Source organism: Hordeum vulgare, chromosome 5H, assembly GCF_904849725.1.
Source record: "Hordeum vulgare subsp. vulgare chromosome 5H, MorexV3_pseudomolecules_assembly, whole genome shotgun sequence".
NCBI classification, from domain to species: Eukaryota; Viridiplantae; Streptophyta; class Magnoliopsida; order Poales; family Poaceae; genus Hordeum; species Hordeum vulgare.
Genome location: NC_058522.1, coordinates 173,780,566 through 173,792,840, shown reverse-complemented (window position 1 = coordinate 173,792,840; position 12,275 = coordinate 173,780,566).

Genomic DNA, 12,275 nt, shown 5'->3' with positions numbered 1-12,275 from the left:
GAATCACCTCTGAAGGAAGCCCAACTGAACAACATGACATTACAAAAGAGGGCAAGATTAAAGACAGAACTCGCGAAACAATAATGTGAACTCTCGGAGTCGTCATAGCGTACCTTGCTAGGATGTAGCAACGTTATCCGTATCCATGGGATCATCGTCCTGGCGTGGCAGAGAGGTGGCGGAGGTAGCAGCTCTGTCGAGTAAAATCCACTCGTCCGATAAGCATGAGTAATCAAATACTGAAAGAAGATAGGAGAACAAGACACCTACGTTGAGGCAACTCGAACAGCAATCCTCATCCGAGGCAAAGCTTTCCGAGGCTTGGACCCACTCGGTTTGGCCACCTTGGACGGTTGGTCTGTGGACTCGGCAGCAGCGTCCCTGGTCCTGTTCACGCTCTGAGCACTCGGAGCCACGGGAGGAGCTGGCGGAGCACTCGGAGCTGCTGGAGGAGCCGATGGAGTCGCAGGTTCATGACGGCGCTTGGATCGAGGCTCTGATGGTGGAGGTGGCGAGCTCTGCTCCCCAGCCTCCCCCTCCTCCTCTTCGGTCTCCTCCTCCGTCTCCCCACTGTCGGAGATGTACTCGGCGCTGTCCATGCTGCCCTCCTGGCTGCCCTCCTCTTCCTCAGCTGGATTCCCGTTCAAGACGGGAGAATACCAGTTGGTCCACGCCTGCACAAAATACAGTCGACAACGTCAGGCGTCAGGCGGTGGTACAAGAAAAAGCGATAAATCTAAGAAGATTGAAAGCACTCGACAAGAGGTGCTCACCTCATTCGGAGGAGGATTGTCGGCACAGAAGGGCTTCACTCGCCAGGCTCCTATGGGATTATCGCATGCGCCTGTGATGCTGCGGACCCACGCCGTCACAACCTCCCCGTTCACGCATTCTGCATGAGTCCGAGTGGAGTCCCCAGGCCCCGCGTAGTGCCACATGGCGTGGTGTCGATCTTGCAGCGGCTGGATGCGCCGACCCAGAAAAGTCTCCAGCAAATCCGTGCCGGTGACTCCCTTGCGGACGACATCTATCAGCGCTTCGACCAGAGATTGGATCTGGATCTTTTCCATCTTCGAGAGCGCAAACTGCCTGGGAGGAGCCGGTCGGTCTAAGCTGAAAGATGGCAGCCCAGTTGCAGCATTCAGACAAGGGACGTCTTGGCAATAGAACCAAGTCGACTGCCAGTTCCTAACTGACTCGGACAACTGAAGAGGGGGGTAGCTACTTTTGTTTTTCTTCTGGAAGCCTAAGCCCCCGCAGAGCTAGAGGATATGGGTTTTGTCGTCCGACTAGCTAAGCTTTTTGACAGTTTGGGACCTAGCGGAGAAGATGTACTTAAAGAGCACCCGTGAAAGCACTCGCAAAGCACAACGAATGCAACAAGATGGGCTATCGCGTTTGGAGGAAAATGATGGAGCTGCGCCCCAAAGTGATTCACAATACCTCTGAAGAAGGGGTGGGGAGGCAACGAGAAGCCCCTGTACACGTGACTGAGCAGCAAGACGCGCGCTCGCTCGTGCGGCGCCGACTCCATCTCGCCCTCCGTCGGCAGCCTCCACGACTTGTTGGAAATCATGCCTTGCTCCACCAGCTCCAGCAGGTCGTCCGCCGTCACCGTGGAGGGGAGGAAATCCCCCTGGATCCAGCCCGCCGACAATGCCCGCTGTCGCCGCTGAGCAGGAGCCGCCGCGTTCTTCTTCTTCTTCTGCAACTCGAGCTTGCTCGTCTGCCCCTTCGTCATGGTGGAGGCAACAGATCCATAGAGGAGGACAGGAAGGAGGAGGCTTGGAGCGTGCAGGGAGTTACGGGAGAAGCGAGGCGAGTGCGAGTAATCTGGGGAGCGCAACGAGAAACCCCCGCTGGAGAGGTTTAAATAAGCTTCTGACTGGGTCACTAACAGGTGGCCCCGAAATCTTATCCCCCGACCGGCTGCTGCGATATTAGTGGAGAAGATAAAGACGCGGTAATCGAGGCGGCATAAACTACTCGATAACGATGTCGTCATCCCCGCTGAGCGCGTGGAAACCGAAATTTGAGGATCCCAGAAAATCCGCCGCTGTCAGTTGACCGGTCACGTCGAAAGATTCCGCGGAAGCACTCGGTCTCTGACGGTTCGTTTCAGAGATATATTCACTCGGATCACTGGTCGAGAAGATAAAATGGATCGAGGCAAACAACGTCAAAGTCACATCCATACCAGTCACATCCGTACTCCAGGCATCACTTCGCCGTTCCAACCCCGATCCATTCGGGGACTAATGATGGGGTTATAGTCCCAGGGTACGGTCATAGGCCTGCCCTATAGGTCCTACCCAAGGACTACCCATCATAAGGGACAAGGCCCTTAGACAGTTCGGACTGAACTAAGGACTTCCCATCATCCAGTCGGTGACGATTCTCCCATCATCCAGTCGGTGACGAGCATTCAGAGCATATTAAACGTACCGACTGGATTCCACTATGTATATCGTAACCTCCTTGGAGGGCAACCGTCATACGTTTTCATACACCATTATTAGCATTTAAGGCATATGTTACCTATAACGTAGGCATTTATTCGCCACTACTCCACCCCTGTCCACCAGACCGTTGTGAAGGGCAGCGCACTCTATATAAGCCGCCCTTCCCCACTGGTGGAGGGGTTGGCATTTACTGTAACCTTATATTCCACTCGGCACTAAGCTCCCAAGAGCACTGATACGTAGGGCTTTTACCTCCACCGTAGACGGGCCTGAACTCATACATCCTCGCCGTAGCTAAGGCTCTGCCCATCCTTTCGTACCGTACACATCTACTGTCAGACTTATACCCACGACAGGGGGCAAATGTGCAACAAAACACCAGGCTAGAAAGGCCAAGCCTCCCACCTTTTACCAAGTATATAGGTGCATTATATTATATAGCAATTAATATGGTGATATAACAAGGGACCCATGTTATCACATGGAAGCAACTGCACCTCCAACTAGCAACGCTGACAACATGGTTAAGCAAGCAGTAACATAGCTAGTCAGTGGTTTGCTAGGTGGTGAAGAGTTGAAGGTTTTTCAAGGCATTGCTGAGAGGCTGGTATTTAACAGGTGGTAGGCAACGAGACATAACGATAGAAACGGTAAAACTAGATGGCAATGATAGTAATGGTATCTGGGAAATGGTCATCTTGCCTGAGATCCCGCTTGGAAGAAGAACAACTCCGTGAAGTCGGCGAACCAACGTAGTCGAACGGGTCCTCACATTCCGACACGTTGTGGAACTCTATCGAGAAGGAGCAATCCGGAAACAAACATCAACACAAATATTCACTACACGATGCACAACATGATGCAGAATCTACTATGATGCATGATCTGTTCAATATGCAAGGAATGGCATGGCAATTCACCTCACACAAACACTACACATTAAGTGAAGCTCGATATGCAACGAGTTGCATATCGATGAAACTCCACATTTAATTGTTTAGTTCACTCCCGTTAATTTACGCGGCAAGGTTAAATTGTTGTCAACATGGCATGGGGTGAAGCGATGAACCTACATGTCATCCTACTCGGTTAACACACGGAGCATAGATCGGTGCTACGTCATAAGGAACATGCAACACAAGATATTATGCCATGAATGCGTCATGCATGCGAGTTCAACACGGGAAAGAAGAGAAAGAAGCATGTCACCACGGCGAGCGAGAGGAAACCATAGCGGCAAAACGGAAACGATGCCACGACAACATTCCTATCCCGGTAAATCAACAAGATATCGGTGCCAACGAATTGTGAGCGTGTGCTGGACAAGCCAAATAAAGATGGGGTGATCCCGGTTACCGGGTTCCCATGTGTCGAGGGCACGATGAGAGAGAGACAACGTACAACGGGCAAACATACGGCGCAAACATACGATACATCTCATACATCATTTGCATTCGATACACGACATGATCCATCGGTATACCTTCAAAGCGTGCATATCGGAGTGGTTCGGATCATTGCGGAATAGAAGAACATGGATCGTCGTGGTCGTCGTGGTACTCGGGTCTCATCAACAGTAGTCGTACTCTTGCGTCGGTAGGCGGGTCTTCGGCATCGGTAGTCGAACACGTTTCCGAGGGTCATCGAGGACGTCGTGGTACTCGGCGAAGTTGTCGACGACCCAAAGTGGCGGGGTTGGTGTAAGCGGCGATGGCAAGCGGCAGCACAAGCAAGCAATATCTACTAGCATGCAAGCTACGACAACTAGCTAGCTAGCCGACATGCAAACTACAACAGCAGTTAATAGCTAACTAGCACAAGCAACAACAAACATGTACAACAAGCAACAACTAAGCAGACTACGCCACCTAGCAGCAACTAGTAGCAGCCGACAGCAACACAACTAGCAGCAATAGCAATCAGCAGCTACAGCAAAACGCAGCAGCAAGTAGAAGCTAGCAAAGCAACAACATCAGCCGACAGCAACATCCCAAGCAGCAACTTCAACAGGCCAGCAGCATCTGCAAATCGGTAGCAACACATGTCAACAACATCTGGCCGCAGCAACGAGAGCAGCAGTAGCTAGCAAGCAGCAGCGGTTTGCATCGGCATCAGCAACCTGCAGCAACACATCATCAACCACAACAGGGCGAGCACGGGGGCGCATAGGACCAAGGCGAGCAGCAGCAGGGGCAAACCGGCAGCGGGGCGAGCACCGGCGGGGGACCTCGGGCCGGCCACCGGGATGGGGAAGGGAGGTGGCGCGGCAACCAAGGGCGGCGCAGCCCGAGGGGAGACGAGGGAGGAGTAGGGCCATGGCGGGCTGCTGGTGCGCGGGCTCGCGTCCTACGTGGCGGTGCAGGTGGGCGCGGGGAGGCGGGCGCGGCGCACCGGCGAGCATCACCAGCTTGAGGCCGGCGAGCTCGCGATGGCGAGGGGCGAGGCCATGGCGCAGCGCGGGGGAGACGCGGGCACGGGGCTCGGGCACCTCGGGCAGGGGCACGGCAAGCTCGGCACGGCACCGCAACGGGCGGCATGGCGACGGGGCGAGCGAAGGGAGGCCAGGGGCACGGGGATCGGGGAAGTAGAAGGGGGTTGGGGATGATGGGAGGCTGCGCAGAGGAGGGGAACAGGGGGATCGAGAGGATGACGGCAGGGAGAAACGAGGAGAGGAGAGGGATCGGGCTGGCTAGGGTTGGGGGCCAGCTGGGCCTTGGGCCTTGGTCGGTTGACTCCTCTCCCTCTCTCTCTATTTTTTATTTTTCTTTTTAAAACAAGAAACTCCACAAAAGAAGAGGATTTAACAAAAATAAAAGAAATACTTTTGACTCCTTTAAAACAAACCCCAACTATAAAATAGATTGGGCATTTTTTTAAAGAATAAAAATGAAACCTTTTTTGAAGAATAAAATAAAACCCTTCTTTTATAAATGAAATAGGACTCTAATTTGTAACTAAAACCAAAAGGAAAAAATCGAGTAGAAACCAGAGGGGTTGCCTCCACAATATGAAAAGGATTTTTTTAACGGGAAAGATGAACATTTTTCTAAAAGGGGAGAAACAAAGCCTTTTAAACCTGCCACAAATAACATAGAGAGAGAGAACGGTTTTCCCCTAGTGGAGAAACATGTGGGTTTTGACAAGCACTTGTTGCCCCCACACCTAAACAAACACGAAGCAGAACAACACAACACTTGCACATCACAACAAGAACACCCACATCAACACAACCACAGCAACAGGAAAGAATGCAATGCAAGAAGGCCTCATGCAAACTACATGATGATGCCACAAATAAAACTAATCACACGACGGAAACAGAAATAAAGGGGAATCTTCTGGGGCGTCGGCATCGGGCTATCACAAAAGGTGCTCTACATGTATCTCCTAAGGTGTCCGTTGAGTTAGCATGGATCAAGACTGGGATTTGTCACTCCGTATGACGGAGAGGTATATCGGGGCCCACTCAGTAATACAACATCACATATAAGCCTTGCAAGCAATGTGGCTAATGTGTTAGAAATGTGATCTTGTGTTACAGAACGAGTAAAGAGACTTGCCGGTAACGAGATTGAAATAGGTATAGGGATACCGACGATCAAATATCGGGCAAATAACATACCGACGGACTGGGTGACTCTAAAGGTACTCTACACGTATCTCCGAAGGTGTCCTTAAGTTAGCATGGATCAAGACTGGGATTTGTCACTCTGTATGATGGAGAGGTATCTCGAGGCCCACTCGATAATACAATATCACATATAAGCCTTGCAAGCAATGGGTCTAATGTGTTAGTCACGGGATCTGGTATTACGGAACGAGTAAAGAGACTTGCCGGTAACGAGATTGAAATCGGTATAGGGATACCAACAATCAAATCTCAGACAAGAAACATACCGAAGGATAAACAGAATGTTATACGGGATTATATGAATCCTTCGCACAGAGGTTCAACCGATAAGATATTCGTGGAATACGTAGGATCCAATATGGAAATCTAGGTCCCACTGTTGGATATTGACCGAGGAGTGTCTTAGGTCATGTCTGCATAGTTCTCGAACCTGCAAGGTCTGCACACTTAAGGTTCGGTGACGTTTCAGTATAGATGAGTTATAGGTAATGGTGACCGAAGGTTGTTCGGAGTCCCAGATGAGATCGCGGTCGTCACGAGGGTTTCCGGATTGGTCCGGAAACGAAAATTGATATATAGGACGGTTTCTTTTGGTCTCCGGAAATATTGCGGGCATTACCGGCAATGTACCGAGTGTGACGAATGGGTTTTGGGTTCTCACCGGGAGGGGCCCACCCACCCGGGAGTGAGCCTAATAGCCCAAGGGTGGCTCACCAGCCCTTAGTGGGCTGGTGAAGCCATCCCAAGTGGACTATGTCGTCTTGGAAAAGAAAACCGGACAAAAGAAAAAAAAAGAGGGAGGTGGGAAGGAAGGAGGAGACTCCTCCTCCTCCAAACCGAATTGGAGTTGGAGTCCTCCTCTTCCTCTCTCGGCCGGTGCCCTAGGGGCTCCCTTGACCCCCAAGGCTATCCCTTCCCCTCCTCCTATATATACTAGAGGTTTTAGGGTTTTGGAGACACAACTTTGACATGTGCAACTCAAACCTCTAGTTCGTAGTTCTTCCTCTAGATTGGTTTTCTTCAGAGCTCGGGCGTAGCCCTGCAGGAATAGATCATCCCCATCACCGGCGCACCGTCACCCTGCCAGAGAACTCATCTACTTCCCCGTGTCTCTTGCTGGATCCAGAAGGCGGAGATCCTCATCGAGTTGTACGTGTGCTAAACGCGAAGGTGCCATCCGTTCAGCGCTAGATCGGAAGGATCATGGGACGACGGTGATTTGAATCACGAAGCAGTTCCACTACATCAATCGCGTTTCTCAATGCTTCCCGCTTAGCAATCTACAAGGGTAAGTTAATCCGATGTCGCTCTCGTAGATGAACATCACCATGATAGGTCTTCGTGTGCGTAGGAATTTTTTTGTTTCCCATGCAACGTTCCCCAAAAGTGGCATCATGAGCTAGGTTCATGCGTAGATGTAATCACGAGTAGAACACAAAAGTTTTTGTGCGTGTCGATGTTCGATTTTCTTCCGTCCTTACTCTTTTCTCGATTCAGCGGTATTGTTGGATTGAAGCTGCACGGACCAACATTACTCGTACACTCACGAGAGACCAGTTTCATCAACCAACATGCAACTCGTTGCATAAAGATGACTGGCAGGTGTTAGTTTCTTCAACTTAAGTTGAATTGGATTTGACCGAGGCGGTCCTTGGAGAAAGGTTAAATACAATTTGCACATCTCCATTGTGGTTTTGCGTAAATAAGATGCGATCATACTAGATACCCATAGCAGCCACGTAAAACATGCAACAACAAATTAGAGCATGTCTAACTTGTTTTTGCAGGGTATGCTTGTGATGTGATATGGCCAAAGACATGATGTGATATATTGGATGTATGAGATGATCATGTTGTAATAGTTAAATATCGACTTGCACGTCGATGCTATGGTAACCGGCAGGAGCCATAGGGTTGTCTTTAAACTAACGTTTGTGTTTGCAGATGCGTTTACTATATTACTAGGTTGTAGCTTTAGTAGTAATAGCATAGATAGCACGACAACCTCGATGGCGGCACAATGATGGAGATCATGGTGTGGCGCCGGTGACGATGAAGATCATGCCGGTGCTTTGCTGATGGAGATCAAGAAGCAGAAGATCATGGTCATATCATGTCACTTATAAATTGCATGTGATGTTAATCCTTTTATGCACCTTATCTTGCTTAGAACGACGATAGCATTATAAGGTGATCCCTCAGTAAAATTTCAGGATAAAATTGCGTTCTCCCCGACTATGCACCATTGCGACAGTTCCTCGTTTCGAGACACCACGTGATGATCGGGTGTGATAGACTCAACATTCACATACAGCTGGTGCAAAACAGTTGCACACGCGGAACACTCGTGTTAAACTTGATGAGCCTAGCATGTGTAGATTGTTGGAATTATGCCCTAGAGGGAATAATAAATATAGTTATTATTATAATTCCTATATCAAGATAATCGTTTATTATCCATGCTATAATTGTATTGAATGAAGACTCATTTACATGTGTGGATACATAGACAAAACACCGTCCCTAGCAAGCCTCTAGTTGGCTAGCCAGTTGATCAAAGATAGTCAGTGTCTTCTGATTATGAAGAAGGTGTTGTTGTTTGATAACTGGATCACGTCATTAGGAGAATCACGTGATGGACTAGACCCAAACTAATAGACGTAGCATGTTGATCGTGTCATTTTGTTGCTACTGTTTTCTGCATGTCAAGTATTTATTCCTATGACCATGAGATCATATAACTCACTGACACCGGAGGAATGCTTTGTGTGTATCAAACGTCGCAACGTAACTGGGTGACTATAAAGATGCTCTACAGGTATCTCCGAAGGTGTTAGTTGAGTTAGTATGGATCAAGACTGGGATTTGTCACTCCGTGTGAACGGAGAGGTATCTCGGGGCCCACTCGGTAATACAACATCACACACAAGCCTTGCAAGCAACGTAACTTAGTGTAAGTTGCGGGATCTTGTATTAGGAAACGAGTAAAGAGACTTGCCGGTAAACGAGATTGAAATAGGTATACGGATACTCACGATCGAATCTCGGGCAAGTAACATACCGAAGGACAAAGGGAATGACATATGGGATTATATGAATCCTTGGCACTGAGGTTCAAATGATAAGATCTTCGTAGAATATGTAGGATCCAATATGGGCATCGAGGTCCCGCTATTGGATATTGACCGAGGAGTCTCTCGGGTCATGTCTACATAGTTCTCGAACCCGCAGGGTCTGCACACTTAAGGTTCGACGTTGTTTTATGCGTATTTGAGTTATATGGTTGGTTACCGAATGTTGTTCGGAGTCCCGGATGAGATCACGGACGTCACGAGGGTTTCTGGAATAGTCCGGAAACGAAGATTGATATATAGGATGATCTCATTTGATTACCGGAAGGTTTTCGGAGTTACCGGGAATGTACCGGGAATGACGAATGGGTTCCGGGAGTTCACCGGGGGGGCAACCCACCCCGGGGAAGCCCATAGGCCTTGAGGGTGGCATACCAGCCCTTATTTGGCTGGTGGGACAGCCCAAAAGGGCTCTATCCGCCAAGAAGAGAAAATCAAGCGAAAAGAAAAAAAGGGAGGAAGGGGGAAGGAAGGGGGACTCCCTCCCACCAAACCAAGTCCAACTCGGTTTGGGGGGGGAGTCCTCCCCCCTTGGACTCGGCCGACCCCCTTGGGGCTCCTTGAGCCCCAAGGCAAGGTCCCCTCCCTCCCACCTATATATACGGAGGTTTTAAGGCTGATTTGAGACGACTTTTCCACGGCAGCCCGACCACATACCTCCACGGTTTTTCCTCTAGATCGCGTTTCTGCGGAACTCGGGCGGAGCCCTGCTGAGACAAGGTCATCACCAACCTCCGGAGCGCCGTCACGCTGCCGGAGAACTCTTCTACCTCTCCGTCTCTCTTGCTGGATCAAGAAGGCCGAGATCATCATCGAGCTGTACGTGTGCTGAACGCGGAGGTGCCGTCCGTTCGGTACTAGATCGTGGGATTGATCGCGGGATTGTTCGCGGGGCGGATCGATGGACGTGAGGACGTTCCACTACATCAACCGCGTTCACTAATGCTTCTGCTGTATGATCTACAAGGGTACGTAGATCACTCATCCCCTCTCGTAGATGGACATCACCATGATAGGTCTTCGTGCGCGTAGGAAATTTTTTGTTTCACATGCGATATTACCCAACATAGACATGGCCCCGGAACACAAGAGACCTAAAGGTCGAGCATGAATCGTATAGTTGATATTATTAGCATAGAGATGTTTACCACTGAAACTACGCTCAACTCTCGTGATGATCGGACTTGAGTTAGTGAATTTGGATCATACCACACTCAAACAACTAGAGGGATGTCTATTTGAGTGGGAGTTAATTAGTAATTTGATTAGTTAAACTCTAATTGTCTTGAACATAGTCTATGTCCACTTTGCAATATTTTATGTTGTAGATCAATGACCCACGCAGTAGCAACCCTGAATTTCAATACGTTCCTAGAGAAAGGTAAGCTGAAAGATGATGGTAGCAACTTTGTAGACTGGAATCCGAATCTTAGGCTCATCCTACGAGCTGGGAAAAAGAATTATGTCCTTGATGCTGCGCTAGGAGATGAACCAACTTCTACGTCTGACCAAGATGTTTTGAACGCTTGGCAATCACGTAAGGAGGACTACTCGGTAGTTCAATGTGCAGTCTTGTATGGCTTGGAACCGGGACTTCAACGACACTTTAAAAGTTATGGAGCATATGAGATGTTCCAGGAGTTGAAGTTTATCTTTCAGAAGAACGCCCAGATCGAAAGGTATGAGACCATCGATAAATTCTATGCATGAAAAATGGAGGAGAATTCGTCTGTCAATGAACATGTGCTCAAAATGTCTGGGTACTCAAACCGTCTAGCTGAGCAGGGGATTGAACTCCCGCAAGAGGTTATCACTGACAGAATTCTTCAATCACTGCCACCTATCTATAAGAGCTTTGTGTTGAACTATAACATGCAAAGGATGAACAAGTCAGCCGACGAGTTATTCGCGATGCTGATAGTCGCAGAGTCAGAACTGCGGAAAGAACATCAAGTATTGATAGTCAATAAGACCACGGGTTTCAAGAGAAATGGCAAAGGAAAGAAGGGTAACTCCAAGAAGAGCGGCAAAACTGTTGCCAATCCGACGAAGAAACCCAAGGCTGGACCTAAGCCAGAAACAGAGTGCTATTATTGCAAGGGGATGGGTTACTGGAAGCACAACTGCCCCAAATATTTGGCTAATAAGAAGGCAGCCAATGCCAAACCAGGTATATGTGATGTACATGTTATTGATGTGTACCTAACCAACTCTCGTTGTAGTGCCTTGGTATTTGATACCGGTTCCGTTGCTCATATTTACAACTCGAAGCAGGAACTGCAGAATAAATGAAAGCTGGCGAAGGATGAAGTGACGATGCGCGTGGGAAATGGTTCCGAGGTTGATGCAATCGCCGTCGGCACAGTCTCACTTCAGTTACCAACAGGATTAGTTATGAACTTAAATAATTGTTATTTAGTGTCTGCGTTAAGCATGAACATTATATCTCGATCTTGTTTATTGCGAGACGGTTAATTATTTAAGTCATAGAATAATGGTTGTTCTATTTTTAGGAGTGATATCTTTTATGGTCATGCACCCAATGTGAGGGGTTTGTTCATATTGAATCTTGATTGTGAACACACATATACATCACATTGAGACCAAAAGATGTAGAGTTAACAATGATAGTGCCACCTTTTTGTGGCACTGCCGCTTAGGTCATATTGGTGTCGCGCATGAAGTAACTCCATGCTGATGGGCTTTTGGAGTCACTTGATTTCGAATCACTTGACACGTGTGAACCATGACTCATGGGCAAGATGACTAAAACTCTGTTCTCCGGAACAATGGAGCATGCAAGTGACTTGTTGGAGATCATACATACTGATGTATGCGGTCCAATGAGTGTGGAGGCACGAGGCGAATATTGTTATTTTCTCATCTTCATTGATGATTTCAGTAGGTATGGATATATCTACTTGATGAAGCACAAGTCTGAAACGTTTGAAAAGTTCAAGAAATTTCAGAGTGAAGTTGAAAATCATCATAACAAGAAGATCAAGTTCCTACGATCTGATCGAGGGGGTGAATATCTGAGTTTCGAGTTTG